At 41.6% G+C, this 22,555-nt stretch overlaps 1 protein-coding gene across 1 annotated transcript in view; it reads left to right on the forward strand.

The window, feature by feature from the left end:
- The first annotated feature begins 359 nt into the window (after positions 1-359).
- The window catches only part of cdh6 (cadherin 6), a 79,436-nt gene continuing 57,240 nt past the window's right edge, over positions 360-22,555 (forward strand). Inside the window, exon 1 of the mRNA XM_010740759.3 lies at positions 360-490. The gene's annotated coding sequence lies outside the window, so the exon portion shown is untranslated. The remainder of the gene's footprint in view (positions 491-22,555) is intronic.

Genomic DNA, 22,555 nt, shown 5'->3' on the forward strand with positions numbered 1-22,555 from the left:
CACCTGCGAGGTGCTGGCTGTATAATCCGCCAGCTTCTGCTTATTAAAGCCCATCAGAAACAACACATGTCAGTTGGTGTGCTGCTGTCAGTGAAAGGTCTTCAAATAACCACAGAGTTCTCCTTTAAGGAAGCCGCATTACGGCTGATTGAAACGTGTCGGGATGGAGACGTGAGCCCAGCCTGTATGTGTGTGTGTTCCCGTGCGTGTGCGTGTGCGCGTTCCTTTAATCACCGACGGCACTGTAATGACCAATCAGCAGCCATTTCAGTCCTCAATTTGTTGATTTGGTGAGTGGGGGCTGTGGGACAGAGGGCGGTGGTAGAGAGAGGTAGGGACTACACATGGGAGAGAGAGAGAGAGAGAGAGGAGAGAGGAGAGAGGAGAGGGAGAAGCAGAGTGAGGAGGAGAGAGAAGGGGACAGACAGAGAGAACAGCAGTCCGTCTCCGGTGGTTGTTCTTGGTGAAGCTCCATCCTCCGCGCTCAGCGGTAAGTGGCTGCGGCTGTACGCCGCTCGTACTGTCCCTCACAGCGGGAGAACAACTCTTCAGACAGCCGTTTACATCTGTCACTGTTTGGACTCCATCATTTAGAGCCTCTTCTCGTGTGACATGTCATTTGGCCGTTTGCGGTTTGGCACTGGCACCGGTTGTTGGCGGAGGGCACGCGGGCACCGACTTTTGTCTATTTTGTGGTCAAAGTGAGGGAAAATGATGACGCAGAGCTTGTCAGCAACTTTAGTTCACATTCTGCTGTCATAACGAATTCGTACTCACTTTTTGAAAAACACTAAACTGAAGAACGGAATGGTTTCCGTCTCGCGGACCACAGACTCCGTCTGAACGTCCTCATCTCGTGCAAAGCGGGAACTTGTACGGAAGTTATCTTATTAGCAGTTTAATGAAACATGCAGACTTTTAATGAGTTCTTTGCATTTCATATATTAATAAAATATCTGCATATGTTTTATTTTTAACGGAGGGTGAAGAGAAGAGCCGCCACACGTTTAATTGTACAGAAGCTTAAATGATGAGAAGTGTTAAAAACTACTTTTGAAATATGTGTTTATTAATGACGAAGTTTGAATTCTCCTCGTGTTTGGTGTTTTTTCTCATCACATAAATGTCGTTTTGCGTGATAATTTCACAGCAGGGTGTCTGCTGCTGAACTTGCTGCTCTGTGACTGAAGGACATATTGTGGCTGAGTGAAATATTTAAAAAAATATATTGAAACATTAATGGCGTGGTGTTAGCTTTCTATTTGATTGTGGTTTGAATACACACACACACACACACACACACAGTCACACAGACTGAAGCAGAATGGAGTGAAGCTGATCCCCTCCAACTCATATTCTTGTCTTTTCCAACTCTCTCTCTCTGACTCCATCTTGGTCCTTCTACATCTTGAAGTTAACATCTGATCAGAAGATATAGAGTCATTTTTATTTCATTTCACATCCTCGTCCATACATCTCGTGAAGCAACATTCGGATAAAATGTTTTTGAAAAAAGCTATTTGCCTCCTTGCTTTGTCTCTGTGTCAGAGCTGTGTCTATTGGCTTTGATGGCTTTCTGTATTTAATGAGAGTCTGTCAGACTGAGTTAGATCCCAGCACAGTTGAATATGTATGTGTGTGTGTGTGTGTGTGGTCTCAGACTGGACAGCTTGAATGGTCATGGTAGCAGGTTTGGGTCAAACGGTTGCAGCAAATCAGGCTGCTCAGTGTTGGATTTGACCTGCTTTCAATTGCCAGAGGGATGGGGTGTGCAACATCTGGGCAGTTGTGTAGCGACAATGTTTAATAATACTTTAATCACAAATATAAATCTTCTCTTTTACGAGTGATTTGGCTTTGATAAAGATGAGCGAGATATGAGATGGGTTTTGTGGAATAAAAATAAATAGAGTTCTCAGAGGTTAACACTTGATGGCCACTTTTATAGCAAAACATTAAACCCATAATTCTAGTTTTTGCATGGCGTAAAAGCCTCTAGTCATCATAAAGGTCTCCACTGAAAGAATACTAATGAAATAGTTGAGTGAGTCTGAGTCAGAAGCTTTTAAAGCCAGTTTTGTCGCCAATTTTACAGATGGATTCCATTCAAAGTGCTCAGTCAAAACAGGAATGTATTTTATGAACTGACTGACTGGTTTGTATCAAAATATTGGCCCAGCAGAACCGCAGACTCTTAGCTCTTAAGATTTTGGTTGTTGATTCTCACACTGTAGTCAACTCTTAACCCTTGAAACGTCAAGTGTGGAAACCCTCGACGGTCGTGTGGAACTCAAAGCCTTGGCAGGTAATTCAGACCCCTCGTTGAGATCCATTGATATATGCTTTGTAGGATTCTGGGGTTTCCCAGCATGCATTGAAGCAGCTTAAAATGTTCTTAGCACTGGCATCCATCATTCCAGTTATGTGGCCTGAGTCAGTCCTCGCAGACATTCCTCACTGACTCAGATGTGACCTTGCTGCAGCCCATAACAGCCCATCACTTGCATTTATCAAAGAGTCAGAGGTAGTCTGCTGCCTGCGTGACGTTTAATGAGTTTATTGGTACTATTAGTCTGAATGAAGAAATCAGGTCTGCATCCAATCCAGCACCCAGTGAGTGTTTTCTCTTTTCAGTCGTGAGACGTGGTTTGTGTGTTACTCCCATAATCCTCTTCCACCACTACTCTTCTCCAGGCAGCAGTGGGCAGTGTGATATAATTGAATTTGATTTGAACAACAGTTCCTTCAGTGGATAGTAAATGTCCTAAATATACCAGAAGACACTGCCAATATGCAGAATTTGTCCATTCTTCTCAACATTGTTGCCAAAAAGCAGGAATAGATTATTATAAGAGATTATTTTCCCTCTGATTGTATGGGCATGCAGTCTGTGCTGGTGGACTGTGTAGTCTATTAATACTACAATCACTGGGGTAACATTGACTCTGACAGAAAAAGTGGCTCAGAAAGCCTCTTCCAGAGTGCCTGCATGTACCAGGATGTATTGTTTGTGACCACTATGGGCAACTCTCAAAACTACAATAGAGCACTTTGTTTCTCTAAGCTTTGCCTTTAAGGCAACACTGCTTTTCAGTCTGGTTCAAACCCCAGGGTGGTCCTGACCCTAACCTATCTGTGTTTAATCTAAATCAGAGCACATCAATGGTGGGCCTTGTTTGGAGATAGGCTACATGGTGACAAACAGCTGACGGTGCTGTACTGCACATGAATGTAGGAAAATTAATAATCAGCTCTGCCAGACTCTGGTTGTGGCCTGTGACAAACACTGAATTTTACACTTGATAATGTGAGCAGAAATCAGCTGTAAAAACATACAATATAAATCAAACATTACTCAGTTAAAACAAGTTTTAAATCTTAAATAGTTTATTAGGTTTATTCATGTTCACGTTTAAATGTTTGAAGGTATATGACATAAAAAATGTATCTTTATGTCCATTATTAAACATCAACACTGTTGTAACCATTTCCCCTCCCAAATACTTTGATGAGAAACTTGTTATCCGGTCCAGAAAAGCACAAGTGACCCTCGATCCCTAATGAACCACAGCGGCTCTTTGAGCTTAGCTCTGAATATGTTGAGATGTGTTTTTCTTTGGGCCCTGTGTGCTCAGATTGATAAACAAGTTTAAACTGTGATTCGTCACTTCACAGTTTGTTTTCCGTGATCTTATTTCCAACAGAGCTAACCGTAGACCAACTGTCTGTTTCTGTTTGGAAAAACAAAAAAACAACACATTTGTTCATTCTAGCATGTTTTAGTTATTATTGTTCACGTATTTATCAGACACTGAAACAGGAACCTGTTCGGACTTAAATCTGTACAGATTTTCAAGTTTCTAAATTGATTTGAACAGTCACTGATGAGTTAAAGTGTGGCTCAGAGGATCTTTGTCTCTCTCTGCTTTGTCAGTCTGGTTGAACAGTTGTACATTGTTTTGTTCTCCATGTACAGAACATTACTTTCTTTGCCAAACCATTCATACAAAATAACATAAAGAGGACTGTACAACCTAAAAGTTCTAAAGAACATTTCAAAATATCCTCTGTTGTCGAGCGTATCTACCTTATTCAACCACTTCCAGGTTTTATCCAGAAGATTGTGAGGCACTAAACACTCCTTCACCACTTCTGCACAAAGATAGATAAAAGATCAGTAAAGACAAAATAAAGTAACAAAAAAGGTGAGTCGAATAACAAATATGTAAACCTAAAAGAACATAGATCATTTGAAGGAAAGGGAAGAGTCAGAAGATATAAACAATTCCAGCACACAGAGCCATGATGGCAAAACGTCAGTCACCTTTAGCCTTTAGCCTGGACACTGGACACCAGTCAGGACAGTGTGCAGTCTGTAAAAGCAGTCAAAGGTTCAGTGAGATAACCTGGAGCCAGGCCAGGAAAAACATTTGCACATAATCACTACAAAAATCAGTGAAGCCATCAGCGAGGAGAGGGAGATGCTTGGCCCTTCTCTTTGTTCTGGGTAAAAGCATTGCTTCAGCACTCTCACCACACTGGAGGCATTCTCTTTTCGGTTATGGCAAACAAACAGGGCACGGCAGCAGTTAAGGGAGGAAGAGATAAAAGCGCATAATCTGTATCGCTGAAACTCAGGGTGGATCTAAGTATAGCAATGCTCCTGAGATGACCAGAAAAGCCTGAATGAACAAGTATTTTAGCGTGTCAGTCCAAATCAGGCCTTGGAAACGGGCTTAATGTGTTTATTAAGCTGACTGAGGGCAGCAGAGATGTTCATATTTTAAATGGTCCGCTTTAAACGGATCAGTGTTTGTTTCCTCCGATAGTCCACTTAGTTTGGGCAGGTGGGAATACTCTGCCTGAACACGTGAGTCTCTGTTCGCTCGAAGAGAACCCTGGTTCACTTACAGTGGGAGATGCAAACAAACTATCCAGTGAACCAAAGAGGGGCATCTGTGTAACCATAGCAGCATGTCGTAGTCTCTCGCTCTTTGCCGTCTTTTTCGGTTCTGCTGCATGCGTCTCATGTACAGAGCAACATGCTGGATAGCTTGCTGCCTGCCTGCTGCTCGTACTGGGCAGCTTCATATAAAAAAAACCCAATTAGGTTTGAAGACCAAAGTAAAAACAGAAACCCCAAGACTGCATAAATTTGGTGTTGCTCCATTGTTTGTTTTTGTTGAGAAGGAGATAGATTTCTGTTTTTGGTCCTGGCCAATCAATGAGCCAGGTTTTGTCTTTCCTGGGGCTTTTTTTCTTCCTGGTCAGTGCTCATTTGGGCAACACTGCCCCCAAATGAGCAGCTGTTGTAACAGCACGACGTTGTCCAGGCGGTTCGGTCTTTCTAAACTGTGAAAGTGAAACCAAACCAAATGAAGGTATGAAATTTACCGGCATTCCCCGCCCAATCGAAGAGAGTCCCCCACACTAAATGTCATGCAAACGCGTCAATTTCAGTAGCTCCAAAACAATGTCTTTAAAACCAGGTAGAGGATAGTTGAGGCATTTCCTGTTCGATTTTTAAGGATTGGGTGAGACTGGTTGTTCTTATTTGACTAACAGGGTGCAGGGTGTGCAAGTGTGAGCATGTAACATCCACAATGATCAGTTCTGGTATAAGAGGGTAGGCAGTGGCAGGTCTTCTGCTGGGAAGACACTGAGCTCAAACTGACACAAATGATCAATATGATGATCAGATTAGATAATGCCAGGATCTGATGACCTTCATTTCTATCATTTTCCAGAAGACAGACAGCGGGGGAAGAGCGTTCCCCAGTGCCATTGATAAATCAAAACCCGTGGGATTATTTTGACTTGTTCAGAAGAGTTGAGAGACATTTTTAGGGCTTAGGTCTTTTACATGTGAGATCATATTAAGTCTGTGAATAGCTGGTTATTACCAGGAGCTTTGTACCTTTAGCTTTCTTTTCAGCTCTCAAACACGGCTTCCTTTCAGTCTGGAGTTCTTTTGTCTTTGAAGAGGTTGCACTAATGGCATCTTGATTTTAGTGGAGCCACAGTGTTTAACACTGAGACAGTGTGACAAGGGTTGTTGGTTAGTAACAATTGGTTTGAATTGTTTTTTTTGTGTTTAACACACACACTCCCTGTTTGAATTTGCTCCACATAAAATGAAGTCTTGTATTCTAAGTATTATTATTATTATGTAAGTATTATAATTTTATTTTTAAGGCAGTGTTTTACATCCACATCACATAACCGGAGGCTAATGCATTGATACAAGAGCTGTAATTATTCGTTGAATAATTGTTTAACAGAATATGCAACCATTCTGTTCAACTCATTATCTTTTTTAATGGGGCAGTGTGTAAGATTTAGTGACATCTAGTGCTGTAGATGCTTCTTTATTTAACTTCTTTTAACTTATATTTAACTTTAAATATTTATTCTAGACAAAGTTTTGGACTTCTACAAAACAAGGAAAACATCCAGGAAATGATTGTTAGTTGAAGGTCTACCTTCATGTTCATGTGGATGTTGATGTAATTTAGCACTGCAACCCGTGAACATCAGTATAATCCAGTCATGTTAATCAGAAAAAAAAGTCAGTTTTCCATGACTAGTGAACCTGTCAGGCTTGCTTAGAATGTCGGTGGAACATTCAACCTCTGACTGTAAGAGCATGAGCGTAAGTTGTGAAAATGCGTGACAAATGAGATAAGCTGCTTGGAGCAGCGTCAGCGATCACTAACTGTGTGCAAAGTCATCATGGGGTTCAGCAGAGTTACTGTATCCACCAGAGGAAGACATGCTGTTGGTAAGTTGTCTTATTAAAGCAATGACGGATTAAAAAACTCTGTACATGATGTCATGTGACGGAGCAGCCACTCACACACATTTCATTATAGAAGCTCTGGATGCTAATGAAGCCCTGAGACTGCTCTGTGTGCTAATTTATGTTGATATTTGACCACTGCCCTGACAATAGTCTTTGTGCTCTGTATGCATGTGTGTGTGTGTGTGTGTGCGCACACATGTGTGTGTGTGAGGGCTGATAACACTGATTTGGTCCAGGTGCATCATCAGGTACATCAATTGGATTAAGTAGCAGTGTTGCTGCAGTAGAGGTGTGTGTTTGATCATCACATTTTCCTGGACTCACACAGTGCCCACGTCTGTTTTTCTAACCTGCCGACCTCTCTCACCACGGCGGTGTATAATCGCATGGAAAGCCCGGGCCAAAGAAGCATTTTAATACAGTGTGTTCAGCCACAACAGTTAGCCACCACCTCCCTATTCATAACTCAGGCAGCAGCACATAGCAAAATTGGTGCACGTGTGAAAAGCAGCAGCAGCTTTTAACACACTGCAGAAAACATTCACATCAAATGAACAGTTTTCCTCTGACAGGTGTTCAGCTGCATCTTCCTGGAAGGGAGCCGCTAAATTGTTGTTTGAAGACAACTTCAGCCTTCCCCTCCTCTGACTTGACAGCTCCTCCAATTACAGCTCTTCTGGGCCCAGTGTGTTTGCAAATACAGTAGATCGCTGTTCATCAAAGCCGGGTCAGAGAGAATGAAAAGACGTGACAGCGTGTCAGAATTCTTGAGACCACTTTGCCGTTTTGACTGAAATCAGATGAGAGGCTTGTTTTTTTTTGCTCTACACTAACGTGCAAGATATTTAATTAGAGTGTGATATCTAACCTGAGGTAACAAAGAGGAGAACTTTGTTGAAAATAAAAACGGACCAGAGAAAATAATTAGTGAAAGAGTGGCAACAAGAGCACAATGTGTAATTTCATTTCATTTTCCTGGTTCAAAGGCTACTTTCACACTGACACCATGGTCAACATGAGTGAACGCTGCAGAAGTCCAAAGGAAGTGAAAATGTTTTTTTTCTGCTACAGCAACAAGAACTTTGAAACAGTAAAGATAGAAAAATACATTTGCTAAATACAAATATGCTAAACATATGTATTTGTGTGTATATATATTTAAAGAGCTTGCGCATGGTGGAAATTGTTTGGTCTCTGTAAATAATATGAATTATTAATATAGAGCACAGTTTACATATACTCATGAAAAGAGGTAACTTGACTCAGTGGGGGTCCCGGGTCTCGAGGAGGCCAGCTTCAGTCAGGAAGGAACAGTTCTTGTGGTGGCTGCAGCCTCCTGACAGTAAAGAGTGTTTCTAAGAGTTGATGTCCAGGGTGGGAGGGATCGACCACGATCTTTTCTGCTCAGAGTCTTGAGGAAGGGATGGCAGATTACGGCCAATCACCTTCTTAGAAAAGAATGATAGGTCCCTGTCGTTGGCAGTGGCTGCATCGTAGCAGATGGTGATGAAGGAGGTGAGGATGGATTCAACACCCAAATTCCGACAACATATTACCATGTTACAGATGTGATGTGAAATGTTAGCAAACATTTATTCACACATGCAGTAAACATGGAGCAACATGAATATCGAATTCATGTGTGGTCTCGGTTTCTACATGCGAAGCTAGCTCGTTGCAACAGGGCTAATGCCTTAAATATACCTGCAAGATCGGAACTACTTTGGTTTACGTATTAAGTATGACCCTGAAATTAAAATTATTTTTTTTATTAAAATTTTTTTTTTTTTTTTAAAGGCATGGGAATTTCTCTTTTTTGTATTGAAAAAATATTGAACCGAACAGAAACGTGAATTTTGTGTATTGTTAATATATATATATATATATATATATATATATAATTTGCTTGGTGTTCTTGAACTCTCGTGTTTGCGCTCAGCAGAGCCATAATGTTAACAGATATGTTATTGTGATATGGATTATGCTTGTTGAGAGATGCTAAGTATATGGATCAATAGTTGGGTTTTGTGTGCTTTTAAATATAGATTTTGTGCAGTGTATTCCTTTGAAGCCTTGTCATGTTTAGGTGCTAAGTCGTTGTCAACACTCTCACATTTTAAATTCACACTGCAGGTGTTGCAGAAATAATAAGCATTGCATCCTTTTGGAGATGTGATGCACAGAAAAAGCACCAAAAACCAGATTTAGCTGAAGAAAATGAGTGAGAAAAAATGTATTATCTGAATGCCCGATGAGCCACGTGTGGAGATGGCTCACTGTTAATGACAGAGCCATCAGGTGTGTTCACTGCTGCTTCACCTGGTCTGTGCTTGTGTTCAGGTCTTCAGCATAACACCAGATTACGTCTCTCTCAGTGTCTCTGCAGCAGAGGTGTGTGGTTGTCAATAGATCACACATGAGGAGGAGAATGAGGTGGAGTGAGGTGGAGGTTGGCGTTGTTCTTTTAACTTTTAACTTAACTAACTTATTAGATACTATCAAAGATCAGAGATTGTATTGTTATGTTGAAACCCTGTGTTGAGTGATGAGCCGCATGGCTATGGACGGAGTGTATTCATGATGAACGTAACCTCAAGAAACAGACAATCACTTTTTATTCCCCTGATTCCATCACTTCTCCCTCATTCTCAATCACTGTCTATGTGTAAAAGCAAACGACAAAAACCAAAAGAAGTTTCTTGTAATGAACCAATAACACAACTGAAAGTGGCATACAGTAGTTCAATCCATGAACTCCACCTGGATAGAGCTCAGTGTCAGCCACATTTCAGGCTGACTATGGGGCAGTTTGATTGGCCTGATCACCATAGCAACATCAAGTTATGTTTCTTTAAAAGTTGATTCTGTTTCAGCTTCTCCGCCGCCACATCCTAAACCACCCCCACCCACTCAAATAAACGGGAAACCTGCGCTTTGACCTGAGCAGCTCCGAATCGACCATTAACCCACATGTTGACCTCCATCTCGTTCCACAGGCTGTAAAAGGCACAGAGGTAAACACACTCAAGGAGACCATTGTTCCACATGCAACTGTCTTATTTGTTTGGCGTGAAGTGCTCCTCATTGTCAGGCTTTGTCTGCTTTAATTGGAGGTGAGAGGAGGAGAGGGAGCAGGACAAAGTGTATACGTTTGGGTAGAAACAGAATAGTTAATAGACTCGCTCACAAATGAACCACAGTTACAGTTAATGGTATTTTGTCTGAATTGAGGGGCTGTGGAGAAGAGTCGAATGGTAAAGCAGTGCAAAGACAAAGGTTAAGTTGTTCACTTTCATTCCTTGTTTGATTATGGTTCACTTTGATTGGATTGGATTGGACAGGACATGCTGCTGTGATAAAACAGTATCATAAAAGACTGTATTTCAAAGAGAGCTTTTATTAATGCTGTGGATTGGATGTCTTTTTTCTTCATGTTTTCTGGTCCACTTTTTATCTTCACTGTGTTCCTCTGTGTGATTCTTTCAATAGCAAATACATACAACAGATTTGTACTGGCAATGACAGAAACTGAAGCATAAGTCTAATTGATATTGGGAGTGTGTTGATTACCTCTGATTTAATGAAGGTATTCATGTTTGAATCAGATTTTATCTGTAATTTCTCGAAATGTTTCAGTGTTGTTTGGGAGCTTGTCTGTTGGATTTGTGAGGCGTGTGAGTCAATACGAGACTTTAATCCCTGAGGACAATAGATGTCCACTTAAAGCTGAGTGTGCTTCGCTCGCCATGGCCTTGGACAGAATCTATAGTATTGTGTTAGATAATATACCAAACATTGTGCTCCTCTTTTAGCCACCACCCACCACTGAGGCTGTGAGCTGCTCTCTCACTGATCTCCACTCCATCCATCAGTTTTCTATACCCACTGATCATGTTCAGGGTTACAGGAGGCCAGAGACTGGAGGCTATCCCAGCATGCATTGGATAAGAAGTGGGCTACACCTCGGACCTGTAGCAAAGGAAGCAGTGCATTTCTTAAAGCTAGAATCTGTGAGTGACAAGAGGCAGTCCATTTCTTTATATATATATATATATATATATATTAGGTTTTCTTCAAGCTTTATTTTGACAGAGACAGCTGAAGAGTGGCAGGAATGCAGGGAGTCAGAGATGGGGAATGACATGCAGCAAAGAGCTGCAGGTCGGACTTGAACCCTGGGCCGCCGCAGCAAGGACTGAGCCTTTGTACATGGGACGGCTGCTCTACCAACTGAGCTAACCAACACTCCAAGAGGCAGTCCATTTCTGTGATGCTTCATTTTCTGTTGCAGTAAAGATTTTGAGACAGATTTTTTCCATAACATCAATAATGGTATACTCCATTTTAGAGCATAGCAGCTACCTGCAGCCTCCATGAATCACCAAAATAGAAAAATCAAATAGAATATCAGAATGTTTGTGAAAGAAGGATTTATTTCAGGACTGCTGCATGACACTGCAGAGAGAGGTGTACTTCCAACTGAGTGTATATTTATTGGTAGATATCTCATCAAGATGAAAAGGGTTGTCAGTTGCATGCATATGTGAATAGAGACCTTCACTCCCTGCATCTTTATCTGCTAGTCCTGAGCCTGAATAGCCACCAGAGTGCTTAATACTGGTCACTTTTGGATGTGACACAGAAACGGGTGGCCTGGAAGCTGGAGCTGGCTGAATATAAATATTTGATTGTGCTTTCTGGAACAAGTAGATTTTTTTTCTCACTAGACTGCTAAACTGCTCCCCAAATTGGATTCATCCCTTGCAGAAGAGATTAAGATAAGAGGAAACTGCTGATCCCCACAGCTAGGAGGAGGATGTAATGTATAGAAGAAGCCTGCGATGAGGCGTCTGCATGTTCTCTCCAAAGTCAGGAAATTAAAGTGGATTACTGGAGCACATCTTAGATGTTCATCTTAACTGGAGGCTCTCTTTAAGCGAGCCCTGTCCTGTCTGTGTGTGTTTTTACACTCCTAACCGTATCATCGCTCCTTACGCTCTCATGTAAACACACAGTAGTTTACAAGCGTAGATGTCTGGTCATTTGCATAGTAATGGGCTGTTGCATTCCAAAGGAGAGTGACAAAAGCATTGTCCCTGTGTGTGTGTTCCTGCTGTTTCTCGGCTCTGTGGCAGCCATAAAACAGGAGTTCTCATGATAAAATGTCCTCGTGAATGAAAGAAATGCAAACAGAGCATCACTACAGACCTCATAAACACACACACACACACAATGAGAAAACACACAGTCCTTTAAAACATGGGAGACTAAAGCCTTTCAGTACAGAGTTCAGTGTTACTCAAGCCAAGTGACTTCAGTGTCTTTAAAACATCTCTGTTTTTTGTGCTAATTTTAGTACAATGACAAGACTTGAAAGTTTTGGTTACTGAGTCCAACAGTGCCCCTAAATCTCAAGAGTTAACTTTCAGAACTTTAGCAGTGGGCTGGAAGGACATTTTATTTATTTAGGGGAGCATCAAGTGTGTCTTTAATGATGGCAGCAGCAGCTATTGCCACCACTGTGGGACCAGAGTGAGGAAACATCAGATAAAAATAAGAATAGGGCTTACATAAACATTATGTAAACACAACCAAGAGTTGCAACAGCGGAGCATGAAAGGTGTAAACCACAGAATGAACGGCACATAGAAAATGTGATTTTTGAACATGTTTGCTCTCACATCGTTCATTAGGGACGGATGCAAGTGATGGGTTGACGTTAGCTGTGTGTGTTATTTACAATAAGTGTGTTTGTACTGTACATATTTACTGCAGCTCTGACTGAGGTGATCGCATTCAAATGATTTCAGCCCTGAGGTAAATACTGCCACATACTGCCACTATGGGTGTAGATTATAGCCCCGATGTTTAGTTAATAATTCATATGATTCTCATGTTTCTTCTCACTCTCAGCATAATTGTTCTCTGTTTACATGTACAGATGTTCATTTTGAGTGGAACTCATTTGACAGCTAGAACTGCTCTGGTTTTATTCAGACCACTGGTCTGAGAACATTTGAGTCGAATCTATTGCTCAAACAATTAGTTGATTATTTGTTCCTTTCCCAATCGTTGTTATTGATCAGAAGCAAAAAGAAACTCAGTGATCTGCTGCTTCTACCTTCTTGCTGCTTGTCTCTGTTATAAAGTGGATATGATTGGCTGGTAAAATGAGGATGCCTTTCATACATGTAGAAACCATGGAGGGTCAGAACCTCCGGAGAAAAGTACATTCTACAGTCACTCAGATATTACACATGGTGTTTGTTTTAGGCTGATTCTGCTTATCAGACAAATTAAAACAATATTAAATAATAATCATAAATGTGGCAGCTGTGCTGAAATCCTCCCCCTGTCCAGAGGAAGACTGTGACGTCACCTTCCAGGATTTCAGGTCACTGATTTTCCAAACTGTCCCCTGCTGTGTTTTGGGTCTGCTGGTGTGTGATAAAAGCTGCTGATGATGTGTCAGGTCTGTCAGCCCCCCCCCCCCTCCTCCTCTTCCTCCCTCCTCACTGAACCCTCTCTGTGGTTATATAACATTGTAAATCCTAAAGGACCATCTGGTACCAACAACACTATCCATCACTAATTGTTGTTGATGCACATGGCAACAATCATCAGACCTCTCTCTCTCTCTCTGTCTCTCTCTCTCTCTCTCTGTCTCTCTCTCTGTCTCTCTCTCTGTCTCTCTCTCTCTCTCTCTATCACACACACAGACACACACACTGAAATGTATCTTTGTGAGGAGCTTTCGTGTCTAACCCAAAAATACAGACTGAGACAAAATGAGCCCTTTAAACTCTGCAAAGGTGTAAAACTTGAACTAGATCTACGATGGTTAAACCAAACACACGTCTCTCTCTCTCTCTCTCTCTCTCTCTCTCTCTCTCTCTCTCTCTCTCTCTCTCTCACACACACACGCACGCACGCACGCACACACACACACACACACACACACACACACACACACATTTCAACATCTATTATCTCCCCTTTGTTAAGATTAAAGCAGCTCAGGTTGCACGAGGGATTAGACTGGTTGGGACTTTGTAATTGCTGGGGATGGGTCACCCAATGAGTATTGTGTGTGTGTGTGTGTGTGTGTCGGGGTCAAGCATGTAGGGGGCAGGGATTACATGACCCCCAATGTACATGTCCTGTTGTGTGCTTTGTCAGTTCCTGTGAACCGTTACAGTCCACTAAAAGCCTGCTTGTAAATGAGTGTAATGCAAAGAGCTCTGAGCTTTAGATCAGATGTGTGTGTTCACATCAGAGCCTCCATGTCATTTAGTTTAATATCCATTTATTCTACTGTCCAAACTGCTACATTAAATACCATATATGTAGGTCATTTAATGGACACATATACGGTTGAGAGAGAACAGCCCCACACCCCTCACACACACACACACACACACACACACACACACACACACACACACACCAGCTTCATGCTCTGTAGCAGAGGGGACAGACAGGACTGAGGGTCTGCAGGTTTTTAACATGATGCTAATAACGTCATGCTATGTGCTTCATGTACAAATAAGTACAAACAAATATACAAACAGTGGAATCAGTGCCAGCTGATTGTTTGTGGTCACTAACCTCGCTGTCACACTGAGAGCAAGTTCATTGATTTCCTAAGTGACCTCAAAACCCGGGCACCACTCTTCATGGTGATGTGCTTTTGTTGGATGAGCAGTGGTTTTAGTTAGCGTTACTCTCCTTCACATTCACAAACATTTTTTTCCCTGTAAGCCATTTAAAATGCTTTGTGAATGCCTCTGAGCCTCGTGCACATTTCCAATTAGTCAACAGAAAGTAATGAAGAAGGCTCTCACGTTTGACAACTGAACTTTCCTAACAATATCGGAAAGGTCGAGGTTAGTAAAATAAGACGTTGATATTCTACATCATGCACCCTAATCCAATTTAAAGGGCCTACACGTCATATGATAAAATATAAGTCATTATTTTTCAGCGGTTTAAATTTGGTTGAATGTTTTTTTTGTGTTTACTAACTGTAGTGTTTCCATCTGAGTAAGTGAATTATGATTATTGTGTACAGCAGGCTGCAGACCTGAAGAGTGTCTAGGCTGTAGATCCATCCAGCCAAATGAAACGTACTTAAAATAAGCAGCAGTCAGTCAACATGCTGCTGCTAGAAAAGGCTGACGTATTGAGTTCAGACTGCTGTGCAGCCACAGCTCCTAACTTCACTTTGCTTTAAAAAAAACTCTTTATGTTGTTGTGATAGCAACCTTTCCAAAACTTGACAGCAGACTTTTTACTGGAAGAAGCCTGTTCATTGATGTATTTAGAACAGGATGTGAATAGAGCAATGATTCTGTTGTAAAATGATGTTTAGGCTTCCAAATGTCACAAATACCTGCCTTCATTTGAACATAGACAAAGGATGTAAGTGAGACATTACATTCATTTTATTTGAACCACACAAACCCATTTATTGAAATATTCTATAATAGAGGACTGACAGAGGTCAGAAATAACCATCTACCATCTCATTACAAAAAGTCAATGAATATAAATGACTGAGCAGTGTGCACTGAGCAGCATCAAACAGATGAATGCAGCTGTAACTTTATGTTTTACAGGGTCATCTCGGTTCATTTATGAGCATAAGTCTGAATGTCATTTCCCCACATAGAAAACACTGTCTCTCCCAAACAGTTGACACAACAGTGGCTATTTCTGATGTGCATCCAGTACTTACAGCTAACCTATTAGTACCGCAGAGTTAAGTAGAGAAGACCTGCGGGTGGAAAGCATCAGTGCAACACAAATGAGACTTCAACACCTTCTTGATATTTCTTTGAAGTAAACTGTTGTGTTTTTCAGAGCTTCTCTTTGTGCAGCCCGCTCAGCTGTAATAAATGATGCATATAGTCTGTGTTTGCACACAACAATAATAGAAGCTATGTCATCAGTTCAAAGTGCAGATGTAAAAACTGTCACTGTAAAGTGTGTTCCTGCTTCCTGTGGATCAACAGTGTTTTGTTCATGTTCATGAACAACAAACATTCCAACATATTTCACATTTATTCACTTGATATGAGTGATCTGTCTCTTTGTGGACACAACAGTCACAGAGCAGGTGATTTAATTGTGTCTGCCCCATCTGAAAGCATGCCATTGAAAAGTTTAGTGAAGCTGCTGTACGCTGCTTTTTATCAGAGGTGAGGAAGTTAAGCCAGCACACATTTGCCAAACCAACCACTTAGTCTTAATCCCTGAAGTCTGAAATCTTGCAAAAGTGAAATGAAAGCATTTCCAATCATTTTGTGGCTGTTTAAGCTTGGCTAGAGTCTCTACTGTTCCTTGTGTACAATGGAGGAGAACACACTGACTGTGGTTCTCAGCAATTACCAGAGCCAATGGCCTTTATTTACCACAGGGGTCAGTGCTGAGCCACTTCCAGCTCGGTGCAGGAGAACTGTTATTCATCCGTCATTGTGAAATATGAAGCTGGCTCGGCTTGTTGTGTCTTTTAAAATGGAGCGGATTGAACTCTTATTTTGAAGTTGGAACTCTGAGGTGACTTTAATTTAGTCACTGAGACAGAAGTAATTAACCAGTTCAGTTGCTATGGATTCTAAAATACAGGTAGAAGATACAAGATATTGATATTGACAAGATATTGTCGCTGATGTTCCTCCAGCAGAAAGATTATAATAATAGAGAATTTGACACATCATCATCGGGTGTTTATAATGTAAAAATGTTGGTTAGATTTAGTTAAGAGAAATAATAAGTGAGTGGGTAGTTTTGAAAGAAAGATGAAAGCACAGTTGTTCTGTGCAAAAACACAGTCTAAAGTTTGGCTGAGGTCACAGTTAGGGTTAGGGTTAAGATAAATGTCTTTTGCTTCTTTGGCAGAAAGTGTGAAAGAGACACATTCTAGGCTGGAAGGTGTATTTCTGTCTGTGTTGAGGACCCATTGTGTTATTGTCATGGCTCCTCAAACTAGTGTGGACCTGTGAGAGTTGTAGTCTTTGCTTTAGGACTTACTGTATGTACCACCCTCCTCAGACTCATGTGTTGGTTTCAGAGAGTCTTAGGATGTCGGTAAGAGTGTTGAACGTAGCATGAGTGCTGAGAACAGAGTGATGGCGACCTGTGGACCGCACACTGTCTGTACACCAGATCACTGCTCCCGTGTTTGTGTGTGTGTGGACGATCTGTGTGTATATTGATGTGTTTATATTATCGATCTCCGCTTTGTAACAGAGGGCTGCAAAGCTTGTCTGGGTGGATGATGACTACCTGGACACAATGAATGCTGAGTAGCTGACACAGCTGCTGCGGTGCTCAGAGAGTGGCTGGCTGCCTGACAGCACACAGAATTCTAAACCCGGGTAAGTGGCTTGGCCAGTGTGTCTCATTAATTTGTATTCATCAGGATCACCATTCACTTCTTCAAAAATCTGTTTTGACCTGGTCGGAAGAGACTTTTACTGAACACTGTGAGGCTGCTTTCACCACACCCCACAAATCCTAGTAACCATCAGAAGTGACTCCACTGCAACTCTTCAGTGTATGTATAAATTGACCACACAGGTCTGTGAGACATGCTTTTTCATCTCCCTATACATCAGTATATGAAAACAGTCTGCTCTCATTCTGTGGCTGTATGTAACAATCAATATTTCCATGAATAAATCAGTACGCAGCACACAGCGGCTCCCTTTTACCTTGTCTGGGCAGCAGTGGCTCACTTCTAATGGGGCTTTAATGTGATCTAATGTGCCCTTTGGCAGTTATATTGGAGGTCATGGGTTCATGTGCGAGGATAAATGTCAACAGCTGAGAGCTTTTCGACATTTGACTTGCTGTCTCGACCAAACATCCAAAGTCCCATTCCTACTTATCACTACTAATCAATGTTCTGCTTATATTATGACATGGCATGCGTCATCAGGACCACAGCAGCAGGCTCAACCCATCGCTGATCTAGTTGTAGCTGTGATCCATGACAACCTGAGAGTTGAAAAAGTAGAAACACTCTGTGGAAGAAGCTCGAAACATGCATTAATGGGAGATGAATGTGTGCAGATGGAAAGGGAGAGAAGAAGAGAAGTGCTCAGTGCATCATGGGAAGTCTGTAGTCAGTCCTAGTCCTGTAGCAGCAGAACTAAGGAGCGGTTCAGGACTCACCTGAGCGAGCCGGAACTGTGAGCTCTATGAGAAAAGATTTTGGAGTTTATGTGGAAAAGTCACCAGTCAGTCCTCCGTTACAAAACAGCATCCATCCACGGCTCCAACACAATCTTACAGCTTCCATAAGATTGTGAACCCGGTGACGCTTTGTCAGCCAAGCTGTTTATCAGGTTTTCGAGATTTACATCTTCAGTAGGAGCCAATGGACTGAAAGCCACAGACAGAGCTGAGAGACAGCTCAACACATCATAGGATTTTCCTCTTTTCATCAGATGCATTTATTCATCTTTAGATATCGATAGCATTTTAGAAATGTCGTTTTTTTTTATAACAGTGTCAGAACAACAGAGGAAATCATTTAGGCCCAAGTTATTTTCATGACCATGTGCTGCTACAAACTGCAGCTACGTTCAGAGTTTCTCAGAGGGCAGCACTGCACATGCACTGGTGAGATATTCACAAACAAGTCAAGGAAGAGCACGCTGACGTCAAGTGTCCAGCAGTAAGGCAGAGCAAGGAGCACTGACTCGTATGCCTTCTTATCTACAGTCCTCAGACTTCACCAACAGTGAATATTATTTAATCAAAGTTTTGTACATGATAGTACACAACAAGAAGTGACATCCAGGCATGCTGTGGAAACAGTCCACACACTGTGATCTGACTGTGAATCAGTTCAGTCAGTCTTGCTGTTCAGCCATGGCAGTGAGGTGGCGTTCAGTCAGTTGTTCCTTCAGAGTGAACTCTGGATTTCCATGACATTTGCAACAGACCTTCCTGATCTCAGGATGAACCCCCTGACTTTTCATCTAACGCCATGCTAGCATGACTGTAAACCCTGAAGGGCTCAGAGGTGCTTGTCGGATCATTGAACAGTGTCTGAAACCACCTCCCCCAAACCTTTATGATGTCAGAATTTTGGGTGGTGGTGGGGGCTGTGTCCAACAATCCAAGTGTCATTTCCCCAAACCGATGATCCGGCAGGCGGGCCCACTTGGCCAGGTGTGCAGAGGTGTGAAAGTTGGCAGGGTTTGAACTTTTTCTGTCTCAAGCTCTTTTTAAATTCTTTCCACAGCGCCTTGAGAAAGCACAGCACCATCCATTATCACCAGGAAAGATAGAAACAGTGTGTGTTGCTACCCCATTTGAAGGATGAGTGTAACTCTGTATCTCACAGTTTTGATATTGTTTGGATCTCCAATTTATTTATACCTGAGCTTTTTGTTCTATCATTCATAATGATCTTTTCTTGAAAATAATAATATTTAGGAGGAAAGTGGAGCTCAAAAGCAGCTTGCCAAGAAACACACAGGTTTTCAATAATGTTCAATAATATAAATTGATTATTTTAAAATACCTCACATAACATTTTGATGGGATGATGTTCAAATGACTGTCACATAAATGATTTATTTCTTGTAGATTTATCCTTTTAATTCCTCATATTTCATTTTCTTTAGCAGCAAAAAAACAGACATTACTGTCTGGTTATTATTATTATTATTATTATTATTATTATTATACTTAAAGTGATAATCCAGAACATCCATTATTGTGATGTATATGGTATATAAATATATCAGTATCAACAGCAGAAGTAGTATTTAGTTTACATCAAAATGTGCAAATATGAGAACTCTCTAATGGAAAGCAGGAAGATGTTTCCATGCCAGTGCAACTTTTTTAAATGAGTTATCTGGGTTTGTCACAATCATAACCCAGTTATGATGTTTACATACATCAAGCCAAAAACTGGGTTAGTGCCTGGCTGGTTCTCTCTGCGCTCTACCTCCCACTGAATATCTAACAAGAAGTAAGTGAATTAGAAGGACATGCATGTATTAACCATGACCACCTAACTGACTGGCTGACGGACAGAGGAACTAAATGACATTGTGTGTGTGGTGTGTGTGATCTTTATTAAAGAGAATGATTCATGGTGATGTCATGCAGATCACAAAAAAGTTGCAGAAAAAGTTCACTCTTTAAAAACTTGTAGTCAAGTGTCTAAAGTCAAGGTGCAGCTTCTGCACCTCGTTTATGGTTTATTCATAATGAGACTTCACACTCCCAAGGACCGGGGACTGGACTATCTGACGGCTCTCAGAGTGTGTGTGTGTGTGTGTGTGTGTGTGTGTGTGTGTGTGTGCGCGCACCATGTCAGCATGTTTGTGTGTGTCTGAGGGAGAGACAGAGGGAGTGTGTGAGTTAAAACTGGACAGGCGGTGTGGATGCTGTTGGCTGCCTTCAGATGGCTGGTCTATTCTGATGGAAAGGGGTGGCTGGGTTTGTACTTGTCTCTCATACACACACACACACAAATGCACAGGCGCACACACACATGCACAGGCGCACACACACATGCACACACACACACTTGCACAAGCTGCTCGGTGGCTGACATTCTCCTTTTTTCACCTCTAATTGGTCCTCTGGGAGTTGTCAGAGGTCTCAGTGGCTGTCTGCAAGGTGGCAACACATACATACACACAGAGAAAGCACACACACACGTACACAGCCATGTATCAGGAGAAGTAGGAGATGGAGGCGACAGAGGAGGAGAGGCACTGTGATTGTCACCTGAAGGTCATGAACATTTATCACTGTTTGTAAAGACAAAGGAGGGGAGATTGGAGCGGAAGCATCACGTTGGCGCTGTGCTGCTGTTCTAAACTGGGTGAACTGCTGTATGCATCCTGACTGCTTTAATAAGCGTCTCACTACTGTTTTGGATACATCAACTCACACAGGCCACCTAGTTATAATCCTGTTTAGTTGAAAAGGCCACAGAGTTCTAGCTGCATTGTGTTGGCCACAGACTACGAAGTGTTATATGCAGCTAAACGAGGGATTTGTGTTTCTAATTGTTCAGCTTTAAGCATCAACATAACATCATTGAAAAGACTCAGCTCTTTGTTTCTGTGCTGTACTTGAACTCAACATTCCAACACAGACACTGTGTTTGTGATGACGACTGGTTTTGGACAGGTGTCATTTTAAAGCAACATTACATACTGTTTTTTTTTTTATTTAGCACCCCCAGTGTCAGAGTGTAATCCCACTGTGGTAAATATGCTCAGCTGTACTCGAGAATTTGTTCCGATTATATTACTTCTGATCAAAAACTAGTGAGTCAACAACTTTGCTAACAGCCAATCATCAACCAGGTCACCAACAGCAGACCCAGCAGCAGCTAATATTACTGACTAGTCCAACAGCAGTCAGCCCAGCTCGGCGTCTGTCTTTCAGCCTTTGATTTCACCAAGCTCTCACCAACCACTGAAAGTCAGTCCATGATTTACCCTTGTTGTTTGTTTGTTCATTAGCTAACAGCAGCTACAGCTGGCAGCAGTTTACTTCACTGTACATCATAAACTCTGTAAATCACGGAGAGTTGAGGCGGAGCAGCCGGAGGACATTAGAGGAAAAACCAGAAAACATTTCCTCCATAAAATATGATCCAGTTTCACCAAAATCAGTGAAATAACTGGTGGTGTGTGACTTAGTGCTGTCAAGTGTTATGAACTTCTTGCAGGCGATCATCACGTTTGAAGTCTGAATGACAGAGACACCATTCACCTGATTACGAGTCGATGTAGCGTCAACATGATTTAACAGACGTGATTTTATGGGAGAAAAGTTGCACAATGGTGTTTTGAAGCAGATTCTCAGATTATGATTGACAGGTGTGTCTTTTACTCAGACATCTCCATGAAAGCTTCCTGCACCAGATTAGACAAATGCATCACTCACTGTGCTGGAAAAATATGTCACTTCTGGAGATTTATTCCTAAACTCTTCATGCATACGCTGCTGTTATGTAATGATTGTGGCATATTAGCAGAGGTTCCCAACATGAACCCCAGTTTTACTGATGTGACCGCAGCCTTATTCAGCAGGCACTGCATTGGCACAGTCCTGGCAGGCTTTGCAAATAATTGCAGAGAGTTGCTTGTAAATGAATAAGTGTCCAGTAGCACCACTTCATTGCAACACAGTCTGTAGTGTTTACGTTCAAGCTGTACAGTCAAGCCTTTTGAAGAGTTCCACTGATACTTGTACAGCCACGCCCTGTCAGTCAGTGTGTTCTGCAGGATCACAGCAGAGTGTTTGAAAAGTTTCCAGTCTGATCATCACACACAATCAACCTGATGCGAACAGGCTCTGTTGCAGGATATAATCACATCTCTTGATGCAGCCGCTCCCACATCCAGCTCACAATCTGCTCTAGCATTATTGTTTGAATTAAATATTTTACCATTAATACATGTGAGGGGTTGGTTAAGGTCAGTTTATTCTTCTCAACATAAATAATGGCAGGAGAAAGATGTGTGGTTCAGTGCTGTGCTGTCGTAGAACAAGTTGTTTTTCATTCCATGCTTTCATTGGATGCCTGAAAAGAAACACATTGGTATGCTGTAGTGTCTTTTAGTAACTTGGCCTAGATGTGAAAACACAGTGAGGTCCTTTACAACAGTCAACCACTGAAATTTCTATTTTCCTTGATGACCCCAATCTGTTTCGTGATGGACAAATATCTTAAAAACATTTCACAAAAGTGCTATGTCAAGG

This window comes from Larimichthys crocea, chromosome XVIII, assembly GCF_000972845.2.
Source record: "Larimichthys crocea isolate SSNF chromosome XVIII, L_crocea_2.0, whole genome shotgun sequence".
Taxonomy (NCBI): domain Eukaryota; kingdom Metazoa; phylum Chordata; class Actinopteri; family Sciaenidae; genus Larimichthys; species Larimichthys crocea.